The sequence below is a fragment of the Lissotriton vulgaris genome, unplaced genomic scaffold (genome assembly GCF_964263255.1).
Source record: "Lissotriton vulgaris unplaced genomic scaffold, aLisVul1.2 SCAFFOLD_1811, whole genome shotgun sequence".
NCBI lineage: Eukaryota > Metazoa > Chordata > Amphibia > Caudata > Salamandridae > Lissotriton > Lissotriton vulgaris.
This window is the reverse complement of record NW_028254384.1, coordinates 308,946-324,504: the sequence shown is the minus strand read 5'-3', so window position 1 is coordinate 324,504 and position 15,559 is coordinate 308,946. Positions and strand designations below refer to the sequence as shown.

The following is a 15,559-nucleotide window of genomic DNA, read 5'->3' as shown; positions in this document are numbered from 1 at the left end:
TCCTGGTTTAAAGTGTTGGCAGATCGCAGACTGTGGCCTCAGTTGTGTATCTTAAATATCTTTATATTTCTCAGCAATTACTGAACGGATTTACACCATTTAACAAAAAGGGCGCTTTCTGGACCAAGAGCTTCCTTTCTGCCAAAGTTGGTGTAAATCCATTCAGCAGTTCCGGCTGTAGCCATGTCTAAATTTTCATATAGAAATTAACATGGTGAAAACGTGTTTTGGGCCCCCCTCCTTTTTACTTGGCCATCCGCTTGACGGATCACAATGAAATTTTCAGGACAGCGGCTGAAGTGACTGGCAAATAATTTTTGAAACTTTTGCGAAGATTCCTCAAACAAAGCCAAAGTTATTGCCAAATGAAAAAACGTTCTTCCTATGGAAACTACATCCTAATTATAACTACCTACTGGTGATCGCTAGATAGATCAAGGTTTTATATATATATGGTGATAATGACAACTATAATCCATGTTTGATGTTAGCCCACCTGTTTAATGCATTTTTCCTGTTAGAAGTGGGATGTTACATTTACATTTTTTCTGCCTCACAAGCACGAACTCCAAACCGGTGTATATTGTGTCCTGGTTCAGCTGGCTGATTCCATTGGAGTTGCAGGATGGATCAGAGGTTCCCAATTTTCCCTGACGTTCAAATGCTGAGTGCTTGGACTGATCATGTTGGACCAAGTTGCCTTACGTTTGAGTCAGATCATTTGATTTATGGTGGAAGCTGTTGGTTTTGCAAAGAAAGAGGAAAGACCGTGGTTTCATGGCACTAGATATGGACTGGTGGTCCCGATTGGTGGAAAATGGGCTACAGGCCTCATGGGAAATGTGGTATTTCTGTGTATTGTTTTCGTTGGCTGCTGTATTTTAGTAGATAAAGAAAAAGAAGCATAATTCCCGTCTCTGTGTCCTTAATAGATAGAAAATTCTTGATGCGATAGCTAGAAAAAAATGTATTCTTTCGCATGCTCCTTGGCTAGGGAGCACGCTACACATAAGATCTAGAAAATTGGTCCCAATGTGTATTGTAAAACAACCATGAATAAATTCCGCCAGGTAATTTTTAGTCACTCTGAATTTAACTACTCCTCTGGTCAGACAAAAATATTTTTTAGCTAACGTGTCAAGAATTTTAAATTCTATTAAGGACTCAGAGACGAGGATAATGCTTCTCCTTCTTTGCTGTTTATTAATACCAAAATCAACAGCAGCCAATAAAAATACTTTTTTTTTTCCCCAACCACATTTCCCATAAACCATAGCATGACATCACGTCTCTTGCAGCAATCCCAATGTTCTCTGCTCGTACAAATTGCAGTTTTCGCCGTATCGACTTCCTCTTCACCTCAACGGCTGATAGAACTTCAAAAATAACGCCCTCCATCAACTGGATATGATTGTTGTGCCTCAATCCTAGTAAAGCATTGAGGGTAAGACTCGGGAATTAAAGACATCCATGAAACCAACAGGGTCCTGAAGAACTGAAACTTCTATCCAGTCGACTATTCGGACTTTCAGTCAAAATCTGGGGCGAACAGAGAAAACACCATCTTAATACCCAATTCCTTGTAGGGTAAAAACATTCACATATGACTACCATAATACATAATACTAAAAGTCATGTAGGATAAAAACACACATATCAATACTGTAGTACATGAGTGTGGGATAATATAAACAATGTAACACTGCAGCATGATAAGCCACTATTATTTGACAAGTGAGGGGCTGATAATCCTCGTGTCTGAGTATTTATTGGAATTTGAAATTCTTGATGTGTTAGCTAGAAAACAATGTATTCTATGTGAGGACCAGAGGCTTTGGATTTTGCTTGTTCAAAGCAACTGTAACCCAATGTGGCCCCAACCAAACCAGCTTGAAGTAAAGGGTTCCATAAACAGAATCAGTAAACCAGCTCTCTGCTCTAAGGATATCTTGGAGATGAAAACCTAGACTGTAGGGTCTGAGGTCCTAGTCCCTCAGATTGAGTAAGTTGTAAATTTAGGGATATCAACACCTGCTGTAGCGAGAAACCATCTCACCCCGCGTGCTAAGGCACCAGAAGGGTTGGATAGAAAGTTATCAGAAGGATACTAAAAAGGTGATCCCTTAATGGTTGATGAGACTCCCTAGTGTTTCCGTTGTAACTCTCTCGATCTGGCACTATGCATGATCTGAAATCACCTGGAATACCAATGTAAGTAGTCTACTTAGAAAGCATCCTTGACCGGCTAATCATGGTGAAGGGTACCCTGTCTAGGTAAAACCTGTACCTGAGGTGTCTAGGATTTTGACCACCAACACGCTTTTCGGGAAACAAACAAAGCCGACTGGTCAGTTATATTGAAAAATGCTTCCAGGATAAATCAGAGTTGGCATGACGTCTCCGTATGAAACCTGGGGATAATATTGACATCTCAGAAGGACTGACCCTGTCTGAATAAGAGGATAGACTACAGGAATACCCTGGATGTCTCTATTGACAAGAGGAAGGTCATCAATTGGTCATCCTCAATTAGAAAATAATATTGTGAAATTTCACAGCTAAAGGTAGTCATGGAAAGTTAAAATAATTCATTGGAATGCCATTTTGCTAGGAAGTGGATGACAGAGGGAGCTTGGACCCTTAGGGGTCCCAAACTTGTGCATTGTACCAGCCTAACCACTTCATTCAGGCTGAGGCATACCGCATATGGACAGAATTGGACTAGGGTTTGGATAGAAGAGGACTAGATAGACCCAAAAGGTCTGGGACGAATGAGTGTGTCTTGAGGTATGCAGGGCCATGAAATGAAAACAGTCATGCAGGAAGACAGGTGTTGCAGGATCGCCAGCCCCAAAAAAGATTTGGGAGGGGAAACAGGATCGGGCCATCCTAGGATCTCTCCAGCGTACAAGGAACAGGGTGAGTCTTCCCTAGCTGAATAACATGTATTGGTCCCATTTGGTAATTGAGAGTATATACCTATACTCTCAGGATCCCCAGAAATGTGGTGAAAGCGTAACACAGGAAAAACTTTCCAAATTCACAGGAAGGCATCCGTGGTGAGGGCCAACGGATCTGATCTGCCAAAGAAGAACTCCCTCACATGAGTGGACAGGCAGATGCCAAGCTATCTACACAGCACTGACCAGAGCTACCCTGGGACTCTTGAAAATCATGAGAGGAAGAATCCCTTGCTGGGGGTCGCAGAAATATGAAGCAAAAACTCCTAAAACAAGGTCGACCTACACTCACTGTTAAATGCGTGGATCTCACTCTCCCAGTTTGTCTATATAATGGACAGTTACGATATTGGCCACATCCAGCTGAACGTGCTGCGTAGAGGTAGGGACCAAGGTTTTGTGGTACCAGAATCTAAAATCTCCATGAAATTCACATGGAAGGGCTTCTTGCAAGGACCACTCGCCTCCGTTAGAGATCTTTCAGTACATGGCCTTTCACCTCGACACAATGACTGAGTCTACAAAGAAGTCTACAGAGAGCCTAAATTGGCACTGTCGTACCAGGCAGTCATGTGTAGAAAAAACCCATCAGTGAAGCTCTGTCCTAGACTCTGGCATCAGACCAATCAACGCCAAGTAAGCTATTCACCTTAGAAGAGATTGAACCATAGGCGCTGAGGCGTCCAGTAGAGGAGAGGGACGGAAAGATAACCTGAACAAACCAGACGGCCTACCACTCTGGCCAAGTTTCTTGAGTACACTGTATCTTGGTGAAGAGAAGCAAAATCCCTTCTGGACAGTGCGTAGCTCATGTGGTAGTGAGGAGCAACTGAGCTGAAACTCAAGGAATTGTTGCAACGAGGGAGAATGAGAATTGATTGCGCTGGCATGGAAGCAGGATGCCCAGGTCCTGAAGGAGTTGGGCTGAACTGTTCAACTGCCGAAACCACAACCGCATGTATTGTATCATCAGAATACAATATTAAGGGAAGGAGGTGGGGGAACAGAAAGGAAGTACCTTGAGCCTGTGCCATCTGTTTTATCACACCAAGTGAACAAATAATGGCAAGGGAAACAGTATTGGAAAACAGAGGTAGCCTTCATTTGAGTCGAAACTTACCCTCCATGTGTTTTTCTAGAAGAGATTCCTAAGACGGTAAAGCCTCTCCACTACAGAACTCTAACCGGTATTCTATCATCACTTCTTGGTCTCACAGGTTGACAATCAGAGAAAATCCAGTCGGAAAGAAACATTTTCAGTCATATTCTTTAAGACAACTGGAAAAATGGAATCAGTCTTACTATGGAAATTTTCTCTGGTATTATATTTGCCTTGGGAGCAGTAGGGACCTCTCCATTAGTGGCATAAGCTTCTTTGTGCTGTGTTGGGATAGTAGGTGTCCCAGATGTGGGAGGAGAAGCCTTTGGATAGATGAGATGACTAGGGAATCTAATGATAACAGAGACCTGGCAGATGTCCCAAGGTATCGGAAGCCTGGCTGGACAACCTCCACTAAGGCCATGTGAACAGGTTGGGTCACTGGAGCATCCAGAGCCTCCACTATGCTGTTTACTTGTCTAAGCTCCTCCTTGAAGACAGGGGACCCTTCCGGAGCATCGCGACAGTCAGCCATACATTAAGGGTTGTGCTGAGTTATTGTCCAAGGTTAACGAGCAAGAAGCAGTCAGAATTGCTGTGAAAAACTGGCAGGTGAAGGGGGATGTTAACCCTGAAAAAGGCAGTGGATGGAGGCAAGGTGCCAGAAGAGACGCTGCCGAGCCGACGATGTCGCAAACCCCTCAGGTAAAACCTGTACAGCCAGTACAAATCAAATGCCCAGATGTGCGGGTGTCGGGGAGGCAATTGCTACTCCACTGCGAGCGTTGAAGCGGGAGCAGAGCTCGCTCTTGTGGAGCCACCATCTCCTCACAACCTGGGTACAGGCCATGACAACCAGCTGCGTGTAATCACACAAGTGAGGAACAGGACAGAGGACCGTCCACACCACAGCACCCTGCCTCTAGGCACCCCGCCCGGGGCCAATGAGATACAGTCTGAAACAATTACCAAGCATATCAAATAATGCAAATGTAAAGAATATGAGGTAAAACGAAGTACGATTGCCGTAACCAGTGAAGATCGCATTGCAGCACGCGCAGACCAGACTGCCAAGCACACAGTAACGAAAGGAAAAACTGTGAAGTCAACTCAAATCCCGAAAACAACTGTTGGGGTTGACAGACATCAAACACAACACGCTTGGACAGCACTGCACCTTAATTGTAATAACTGCATATATAATAGCAAAATCACAGACCCAAGTATTAAATAAACACATATATTTATTTATTTGTTTTAGAGGTTTTCTATAGCGCTGGCTGGACCCAGGGGTATCAGAGCGCTTTACATTTTTGAGACAGGAGGGTCAATAAGACAGAGAATATACAAAGTATCAATGTACATATATAACATATAAGTCTCGGCCTAACAGATTACAAAACGATAAATACGGGAAGTAAGCATATCAGAATGTGGAAGAAGTGATAATCAAAAATATGATAAGGCACAAATAGAGAGAGGGAGGGAGGGAAGTAGGGTGGGGGGGGTTTGAGGGGAAGTGACGAGAAGGAAGGGCGAGTAAGGATGATAGAGGGTAGATGCAAATAGGGCAGGACAGGAATGGCCAGTGGAAGAGAACAGATAGGGATTAGGGTCCCCAGTATTTATTGAGAAGATGTAGTTTGAGTTCTTTTTTGAAGCTAGAGTAGGAAGGGTTGCAGTGAAGGTCAGTTGGAAGGGCATTCCAAATGCAAGGAGCGTTGCCGGAAAAGGAATGTGACTAGGTGGTTTTCTTTTTTAGAAGGGGGGGATAAGAAGGAGGGTGTTCGTGCTTCTCAGGGAACGGGAGCTACCGGCTTTAGTGAGTTTGTTAGTGAGGTAGGTCGGTGTACCTATCTGGCTGCAAAGAAGGAGGAAGTCAATCTGGTGACAATGCAATTTATACCAGCAGAGACATTGGGATTGGTGCAAGAGAGTGATGTCATGCTGTGGTTTATGGGAAATGTGGTTTATTGAAAAGAACTATAAAAGTCAGTTTTGATTGGGTGCTGTCGATTTTTGTATTAATAAACAACAAAGAAGTAGAGGCATATTCCGGTCCTTATATAGAATCCGAATGTGCCCTCCATCCCCGTTTTGGGAGTTTTTCTCAGTAAGAAAAATTAGAATCATAATGAAATGGTGAACTAGAGCAGCACTCTACCCATCCTTGCCCAACCCACGCTTCTCGCTGCCCCGCCCATGAATCCATCAGAAACTGGGACAGTGGCGGGACTGTTCCCTACCCAAGATGGGGGCGAGCGACGCACCGACGCTGAAGAAACGTCCTTTAACGTGCTTACGTCCCAGCAGGAGTGCCGTCTTTGAAAACGTTGATGATGCCGCAACCGGGGCTGGTCAATGCAGTGAAGTCGGTTTTCCAAACTTAAGTGAAGCTGCAACGTCAATAATCGTAAACTAGTATACATATGTTTTTTTTTAATTATAAAGGGCATTTTGTAGCAATATTTACCGTAATGTTGATTTTGTAAGTAAGCCTTACAGTTACACAATTTAACTAAGTAGGATATACCTTTTAACGTCTGACAGATGGATGCAGTGGTGTATTCCCTTGTTTTCCGCCGACCTCCGGTCTGTGCCGTGAGGCGCACTCCACTCCAAGATGGCCGCCGCGGTGCTGCCCCGCTGCGCGCACTGCGCCTGCGCGAACCCGCAGCCAGTCGATTGTCCCATTGCGCGCCGTGCTTGGTCTCGTCGCTTCCCGCGCCTCGACCCGACCCTCGTCTCTTCAGCTTCACCGGCGGCAGAGCATGGCGATGGCGCAGGCCAACCCCCGAATCACCAGCCTCATGTCCCTGAGACTCAGCGGCCCGACGTGGAGAGCCGGCGGCGGCGAGAGGGCCTCGGACGGAGCCGGGGCCCGCGCGCCGGGGTATCCGGGCCTCAGCGCGCCGCAGCCCGGCGCGGCCTACAGCCGAGACCCCGGCCTGGGCCCGCGGGACCCGATGGGAACCTACCGGATAGAGCCCGGCCCGGGCCCGCTGCGGGGGCCCCACGCACTCGAGCCCCGAGGGCCCCCCCCGGAGGAGCCGGGGTACGGGGCCCAGCACAGCAGAGCACCCTACAGCGGCGAGCCCATGCACCCAGGGGGCCCCTACAGCAGGCCCCCGCCCAGCGAGCCCCTGCACCCTGGAGGCCCCTACAGCCGGCCCCCACCCATGGCCATGCCGGGGCCGCAGCTGGGGTGGGCCAGCAGCGCCCCCGGGGGGCTGGGGCAGAGCAGAGCGCCCTTCATGTCCACCCAGCCCAGAGAGCTGCCCCCCCTGGGGATGGCGCCCCCCAGAGACCCCGCGCCCGCCAGGATGAACTTCATCGACGACCCAGCTTCGTCTCTGCGACTGAGCACGATGAGGTACCGCGCACCGGTGATGGACTCGACGCCCATGGACGCTGGACTCAGCAGAGAGCCCCTGGGCCACCACAGAGACTACAGCCCCCTGCAAGTGGCACAGATCTGCGACTATGGTCACCAGAGGGTGGTTGGTGGTAGAGATCCCTCCGCCGTGAATGTGAATCTCTTCGCTGACTCCTCTCTGGAAGAACGGAAGGGCAGAGACTATTCTTCAATGGGAGGAGCATACAACAGAGACCTAGCTCCCATAAGTTTTGAACAAAGCAGAGGTCAAACTCTCACAATGGGAGGTAGGCGAGAGACCCTTCCCCAGAATTTGGAAAGTAACAGGTTGCCCTCTCCTGTGAGGCTCCCACAAGGCAGGGATCACTTGCCTACAAGTCTGGTACATGGCAGGGACTACTCTTCTGCGAGGCCAGAAAGCAGCAGGGACTACTCTTCTGCGAGGCCCGAAAGCAGCAGGGACTACTCTTCTGCGAGGCCAGAAAGCAGCAGGGATCACTCTTCTGCAAGGCCAGTAAGCAACAGGGCCCCCTCTCCATCGAGGCTGGGATACGGCAGGGACCCTTCGCCATCAAAGCTAGGACATGGGCGGGACCCCTCTCCATTGAGGCTGGTACATGGCAGGGACCCTTCTTCGAGGCTAGCTCACGGCGGTAACACCCCTCCAGCAAGGCTGTGGCATGGCAAGGAACCCTCTCCTGTAGGGCTGGGGCAAAGCAGAGAATCCTCTCACATTGTAATGGCTCAAAATAGAGACCACGCTCCATTGAGGAATGCAAACAGCAGAGACCGTTCTTTGAGGATGAGACATGATAGAAGCCCTCCACATGCTAGAATTAGTCCCAGCCGAGGACATTCTCCACTTGGACACAGAAACCAATCACTTACCAGGATGAGACGTAGCAGAGACCGCACTCCCCTGAGGATGGGACGTAGCAGAGACCGCACTCCCCTGAGGATGGGACGTAGCAGAGACCGCACTCCCCTGCGGATGAGGCGTAGCAGAGACCTGTCTCCCCTGCGGATGGGGCCTAGCAGAGACCTATCACCACTGCGGATGAGGCCTAGCAGAGACCTATCACCACTGCGGATGAGGCCTAGCAGAGACCTATCTCCCTTGCGGGTGAGGCGTAGCAGAGACCTGTCTCCCCTGAGGATGAGGCGTAGCAGAGACCTGTCTCCCCTGAGGATGAGGCGTAGCAGAGACCTGTCTCCCCTGAGGATGAGGCGTAGCAGAGACCTGTCTCCCCTGAGGATGAGGCGTAGCAGAGACCTGTCTCCCCTGGGGATGGGGCGCAGCAGAGACCTGTCTCCCCTGGGGATGGGGCGCATCCGAGACCTGTCTCCCCTGGGGATGGGGCGCATCCGAGACCTGTCTCCCCTGGGGATGGGGCGCATCCGAGACCTATCTCCCCTGGGGATGGGGCGCATCCGAGACCGGTCTCCCCTGGGGATGGGACGCATCCGAGACCTCAGTCCCTTGGGGATGGGACGCATCCGAGACCTCAGTCCCCTGGGGATGGGACGCAGCAGAGGCCGCAGTCCCCTGGGGATGGGACGCAGCAGAGGCCGCAGTCCCCTGGGGATGGGACGCAGCAGAGGCCGCAGTCCCCTGAGGATGGGACGCAGCAGAGGCCGCAGTCCCCTGAGGAGGGGGCGCAGCAGAGGCCGCAGTCCCCTGAGGAGGGGGCACAACAGAGAGCGGTCTCTCTTAAGAATTGGATCTTCCCTAGAAATGGGTTATAGCAGAAGCTTATCACCGTCTTTGTCATCTGCTAGACGCCCGTATCGTGGCAGAAGCAGGTCTCCTTTCTTGCCCCCCTTACTTTCAAAGACAACTGTGAGAAGATCCCCTAGTTTCATTTTAGCTAACACCAGACATAAAAGTCAAGGAGACAAACTTTCTGGGAAGCCTGGTGAAGAAAGACATCAGTATCCACTGCAAAAGAACGTGCTTAAAGTAAAACCATTTCCAGGTGACCTTTCAACTGAAGAACTGAGAAAGGGACTTGAACACAAGTTTAGAAAGTATGGCATGATTACTTCTATTCACTTCCATAATAGTGGTGAGGAACGTTATGCCTTGCTGTCCTACTACAATCCTAAAGATTTGGAGGATGCCCTTGCTGGTAGCAAAGGAGAACACCTTTTTGGCAAGGAATTGGAGGTGACTTCAGAGGAGATAGATGGACCATCTTCCAAAAGCGTAACATCTGCAAATAGAAATGGATCAATTGTTCAGAAGGCCCCAGCAAAGCTCTATGTTGGAAATATAGAGAAAAAAATGACCGTTGCTGACATCACCTTAGCTCTTGGCGGGTATGGGAAAATAAATTGTGTTAAAATAAAAGAGGGGCCTGGACTTTTTAATTATGGCTTTGTAGAGTTTGAGGAGATTTCCAGTGTTCGTAAAGCCATTCATGAGAAGAATGGGATGCTCCTAGGAAAACATGAACTTAAGCTTGGATTTAAGGAGACTCTGCCCTCAAGGTGTTTGTGTCTTAAAGGCCTTCGACAAACTGGTCTAACAGAGGAAACTTTAACGCACCATTTCAGTCGGTTTGGAACTGTGAGGAAAGTGCTGTGTGATCGCATTACAGCGACAGCCCTGGTTCTCTTCGAAGACATTTCTAGTGCAGAAAAGGCTTTGAATAGGCTGAGTGAAAGAGTTGATGGCCACAGGCTTTCGGGTGACTATGTAAATCACAAATTTCAGTCTGAATTTTGTTGTTCTATGGAATCGTCTGGACAAGATGTTGGTGATTTCCATCAAATTTTGGAGGAGACGGCGGAAGCGTCACATGTGTTGGAAGAAGCTGATGAGAGCCAAATGGTGGCTGAGGCGAGTGAAGAGGAGACAGACCTGCCGGAGACAGACCTGCCGGAGACAGACCTGCCGGAGGCAGAGCTGCCGGAGACAGACCTGCCGGGGACAGACCTGCCGGAGGCAGAGCTGCCGGAGGCAGAGCTGCTGGAAGTACAATAAGAGGGAAGGATCTTGGTGTAACTTACGCTTCCCCTAACTAATTGTGAGTGAAAATATTTTCAGGGAGCTTAAAGTACTACAGGATTTGTCAACTTCTTAAGATAGTCAAAACCAGTGACTAAAAAGGGCTTCAACAAACCACAGATCATTCAAGCTTAACATTGTTTAGAGCCTTTGATTTTCTTGTGTCTAATTTGGATGGGGTTCCTTGTACTAACATATGCCTAAACCGGGTTGTCCTAGGAGAACATAGATGTGGATTATAATAAAGTAATTCTGAAATACTTCAGGGTGTTTTCACCCAAGGTGTAAATTTAGATATGTGTATTCATTTGCACACAATATAAGCAAAAATAGTTTTCTGGTTCCTTGTTTAGTGCCCCCTTTTATTACCCCATCAATGCAGCGGAGCAACATCTTGCTGATGTGTTTTTTTGAATTACAGAATATTAATTACTGGTTTGTTGGTACTCTTAAAATTGTGATACATATGTGCAGTCCAAAGCCTTCGCTCATTAGAATTTTCATTGTGCTTCTTTGCACCCCCACTTTAGAGCTGTACACATCATCATATTTGGATATAATTTGATTGTTTTGGCATTCAGATAATTGCCCGTTCATTGCACCTAGGCGCCTTGCAGATCGTAGTAACTCACAGGGGTATAGCTTTCCCAAATATGCATCTTTTTCAGCGTTTGAAGCCAAACCCGAGTGTAGCACACACCTTAAGATGTTCTATACCAGGAATGGAGAGTTCGCCTCTCGCAGGACATGGCTTACTTATTCCCAGAATACCATAATGCACACAAATGTCTGTTCTAGTTAGTGAAGTCTTTGTTAAGTTCACCTCTTGTAAAGATGTGTGTCCCACTGATAATGAGCACCTGACTTATTTTTGGAATTTAACTTGTCTTTTAGTTGCATCTTTGTTCCTGCTTTTTGCTTATTGGCTGTGTAAACTCAGCTTTACTTGTGGCTTTCTTAGAGACTAACTAAAGTTCTGAATACTCTTGTGCTCAATTATTACTCAGTCCTCTTTCGCACACCACAGCCATGCAGATGTTCTGTGGTGTTTGACGACTCCCATTTTGTGCTTGCATAAGGGTCGGAATCATACACTGAATGGTTTAATCCTAGGTGTTACCTTTTCTTTCCCAGTCATTTCCTTATAGTTGACATACTTGCCCCTTAAGCTGCTGGGTAAGGGAAAGCCAAGTACATTGTGTAAATACAATCTGTAACGTTTGTTTCTTTATAGTTTGCGCTCTCTTCATTCCTGTTCCATTACATTTACATATGCGCAGCATTTCTGTGTCGGGCAATGGTAGGGTTTCTAATTTGACTAGCCTTTCTATATCACATTGTTAAAAATATATGTAAGCTGTCAGATTTGCTGCCAGATGGTCCTCCACTGTAATGTTGGAAATAAGTTTGTGAATAACTTTATTGTCCAATTAAAGTTAACTTTCCATCCTGCTTCTGTTTTGGGTGTGTTTTTGTCATGGTTTTTCCCAGTCCAAATGTAAAGCAACGCACTTAATGATCACCAGTGGTGCTTCATAATGATTTTGTTTTATTTATTTGTAATGACACAGAAACAACTGATTTTATTTCATGTTAATGAATCCGAGTTTTATTTTTTTGACAGTGGTCTTTTTTGGGTCTCGCCTGACCCAGCGCATGCGCTGTTCTGGCAAGACTTTTAGTGAGGGCTCAAAAAAATGCTACCATGGCCAGCTTAGAGCTACAGTGCAAGCGCGCGGGCATGCGCGTAGGAGCAGAGGCGCCATATGGCAAACCTCGTCATGCTCATTAAGCGCCCACTTTCACTTTCGCAGCTCCCCTTTTGATTTTCATCAAAAAACATGTTGTGTTGATGCTTTGCTGCGTCCGTTTGACTTTTAACTTGCTTTCTCTTTCCACAAACTCAATGTTTGTTTTCCTTAATTTTGAAATGCTTTTAGTATTACTGTTTTGTGACTTAAGGAACATTAAGGAAATGTTACAGCGAAACTGGACAACGTTCAGTGTTTATTTCTGATAGCAGCGGCTGCTTCATGTCTGTTGCACCATTTAGGGAGTCATTTTGTTGGCGCTTTCATGAGGACATGATGAGGAAGCTGGAAACTTTTGCACATTCTCATTAAAAGCACAGCATGTTGGCGACTGGTTAGTCGATTACACCTATGTAGCGCTTTAGATCTCAAAGTGCTATGGTGGGTTCGGCAGTTATAACTCATGAAATATGGGGTGCAACTCACAAGGAGGGGGCAGGTTTGAGTGCACATTGGCTGCAGTCAAACTCTTAAGATCATGGGCTGTATGTATCCATTATCAGCGCTGTCTTCGCTAAGTGACCTTGTTTTGTTGTCAGTTTTCCTGCACCTGTTTGACTTGCGTGCTTTCTCTTTCCCCAAACTCAATGTTTGTGTTCCTTTATTTTCAGATGATTTTAGTATTACTGTCACACACACATCCTCACACACAACCACACGCACCCACAAACGCACAACCACACACACAACCACATACAACCACCACATACACACCACACACACAACCACACACACAAACCACACCAAGCATTGTCATAGCCAATAGGTCTCGCCTTTGGGACATTGTAAGTGTTTAGCCACGCAACAGTTGATATGGTTGCACCAAGGATATTGTGCTGCATAACTAAATACTTAAAAGGTCCCAAAAGCGAGACCTATTGGTTATGCCAATGCTTGTTTTTTTATTGGGAATATTTGTGTTATTGATTTTCATCTAACAAGTACTAAAAACAAATGGATTATTAGCTTATGGCACTGCATTTGTTCAACTCACAAAGCAAGGTGAAACGCAGGTGCTAATACAAAAAAATATAGGGACGACTATTAGTTAATCATTACAATGGGACCACGTCTTAAGGCTATACATTTGGTGTTACACTACTAAAATATATATATTTTTTTAAAGCAACCTTTTCCAGCTGACAGTCAAGCACGTCATGTGTGTGGGTAGTAAAGATCACATTTTCTTTGAGATGAATCTAGTTTCGCTAACAAATTAAATGATTTTAACTGTGGCATCAAATAAGAAACTTTCAGAAATAGCATATTTTGGGCAAGGGCCATCCACCCTTTTTATCTAAATGTTACTGTGGCACCACCAACATTCTTAGATTCTCTTTCATTGGTTTGTCATTAGGTCACATCTGCCATGGTAGTCTAATTGGGTTCATGGCTCATTCCATGCCCGGCACACTTGCAGTATAATTAGGCACGTGATTGCTTTTATAATTTGTGCCCTCTTCACTTACCTCCTCAGCAGCTCTCTTTGGGTTAAGGCTGGTGTTGGATGGGTAGCCACTGGCACAAGTTAAATCCCTAAAAAATGAAAGTGATAAAGTTTGTCACTATGTGGACCTCGGGACCTTGAAGTGTGCATCTGTCCTGAGCTTGTAAATTCAGTCAAGAGCTTGTAAATTCAGTCAAGAACTTGGGCTTTAAAGCTGACACTTCTGAAATTGACATCTCGGACCTCTGGCGCTTAGTGGCCCTGTTTATTTCATGTATAGCTGTTGGCAGGCTTCTGGTGAAAGTCAATGTTAAGGGGAGGCATTCTGCATATCACTGTTTTCAGCTTGAGGGTGGATTACAGTAATGAAATAAACCATTGCCTTGCTAAGGGCCTCTGTTAGAACTCTGCAGGTTAGGTTGCCATTGGTACTCACAGATTTGTTAAGGGAGCTTGGGTTCATGACTATATTGTGCATAATGTTCTTGAAAATCAAACTTGGTAGTTCTACCACCAGAGGTGCCATGCATTTAACTAACCAGGGTGTACTCTTGGTGTGGCGTTTTTAAAAGACAAAGGATGGCGTGGAGAATTTATACAGTCTTGCAACATTCCTGTGAAACAGTCTTCTCAGCCTTGTCTGAATCTGTAAATGTGACTATTTCTTTCTTGCTATAAGTTATATCAAAGCTGGTTATCTCGTTCCAGTTTGGAGGCGTAAAAGAACAACTTTAAAAACATAGGAAGGACTTGAATTTAAATCTTTCTCTTGGGGACACATCTAGTGATAGCATAGAATATTTATATATTTCACTATATATAATGAAAAAAACAAGATTACTGGGACGTATTCGAGGTCAGAGTTCACTCGTAAAAAACATCGAAATTCAGCAGTTATAGTTACTTGAGCTCACTATAATGTACACCCCCACAATGCAGTGCTTATGACCTCCCATCACTCGACATTATCTCATGAGTTTAAGTATTTTCTAAGAGTTTCTAGGACATATATACTAATCTACTACACAATTTAAATTAGTATACAGGATACACTACTGAGGGATACTATTTCTAACATGAGGGGCTGTGTGACTATCCTTGGACGCATGGATGTGTGAGTGGATGTATAGGTGAGTGAGTTGCTGTGTGTGGATGTATTGGTGATTGCGTGGGTGTGTGTGGCTGGGTGAGCGAGTGGCTTCTTGAGTGATTGGTTAAATGAGTTGCTGTGTGAGTGGCTGCATTTTTTTAAATGTCCCCCCCCCCCCACCACCACCTGACAGAAATTGCTGGAATCTGGTACACTACATAATCGACCGCCACCTGCATATCCCGGGCCATAATTGGCAAATAATGTTCAAAACAAAGAGTGTTTCCTCCTCCATGACTTCACTCACTACCACTCGCCAACAATGCACCTCATCTCTATAGCACCTTTCCGGCAAACATATATTTTTTTATAATGCTACTCAGTTTCATCATACTCGGGGGCATATGTACAAGCCCCTATAGACACCACACCATCACTTTTTATGACGTTGTGGTGGCGATAGGGGCATTGCCGTATTTACAAGGCAGAGTTAAGCCACTTAACTTGGCTTAACGCTGCCTTGTAAATAAGCCCCCCTTTCATGCTATGCTTAGTGTGCAAGGGTGGGCAGTGGGTGTTGCGGTGGGCGTTCCACTGCAACAGGCATTGATTTTGATGTTGCGACCTATTTACAAGGGCAACGTAAAAGTGAGGCAGCGTTAAAATTAAGAACAGGGAAAACCTGGTTTTGAGCTGGACAAATGCATTATTTCTCCTCATTTTTGCTTCATCCATGTGTGCTCCCTGTGCAGCACACATGGAAAAA

The 15,559-nt window shown here is 46.2% G+C and overlaps 1 long non-coding RNA gene across 1 annotated transcript in view; it reads right to left on the bottom strand.

The window, feature by feature from the left end:
* Positions 1 to 482: 482 nt before the first annotated feature.
* LOC147659553 (uncharacterized) overlaps positions 483 to 15,559 on the bottom strand; it is a 40,685-nt gene continuing 25,608 nt past the window's right edge. Inside the window, exons 3-4 of the long non-coding RNA XR_015307211.1 lie at positions 13,726 to 13,792; positions 483 to 1,539 (exon numbers count right to left, since the gene is read on the bottom strand). This is a non-coding gene — a long non-coding RNA (uncharacterized LOC147659553). The remainder of the gene's footprint in view (positions 1,540 to 13,725; positions 13,793 to 15,559) is intronic.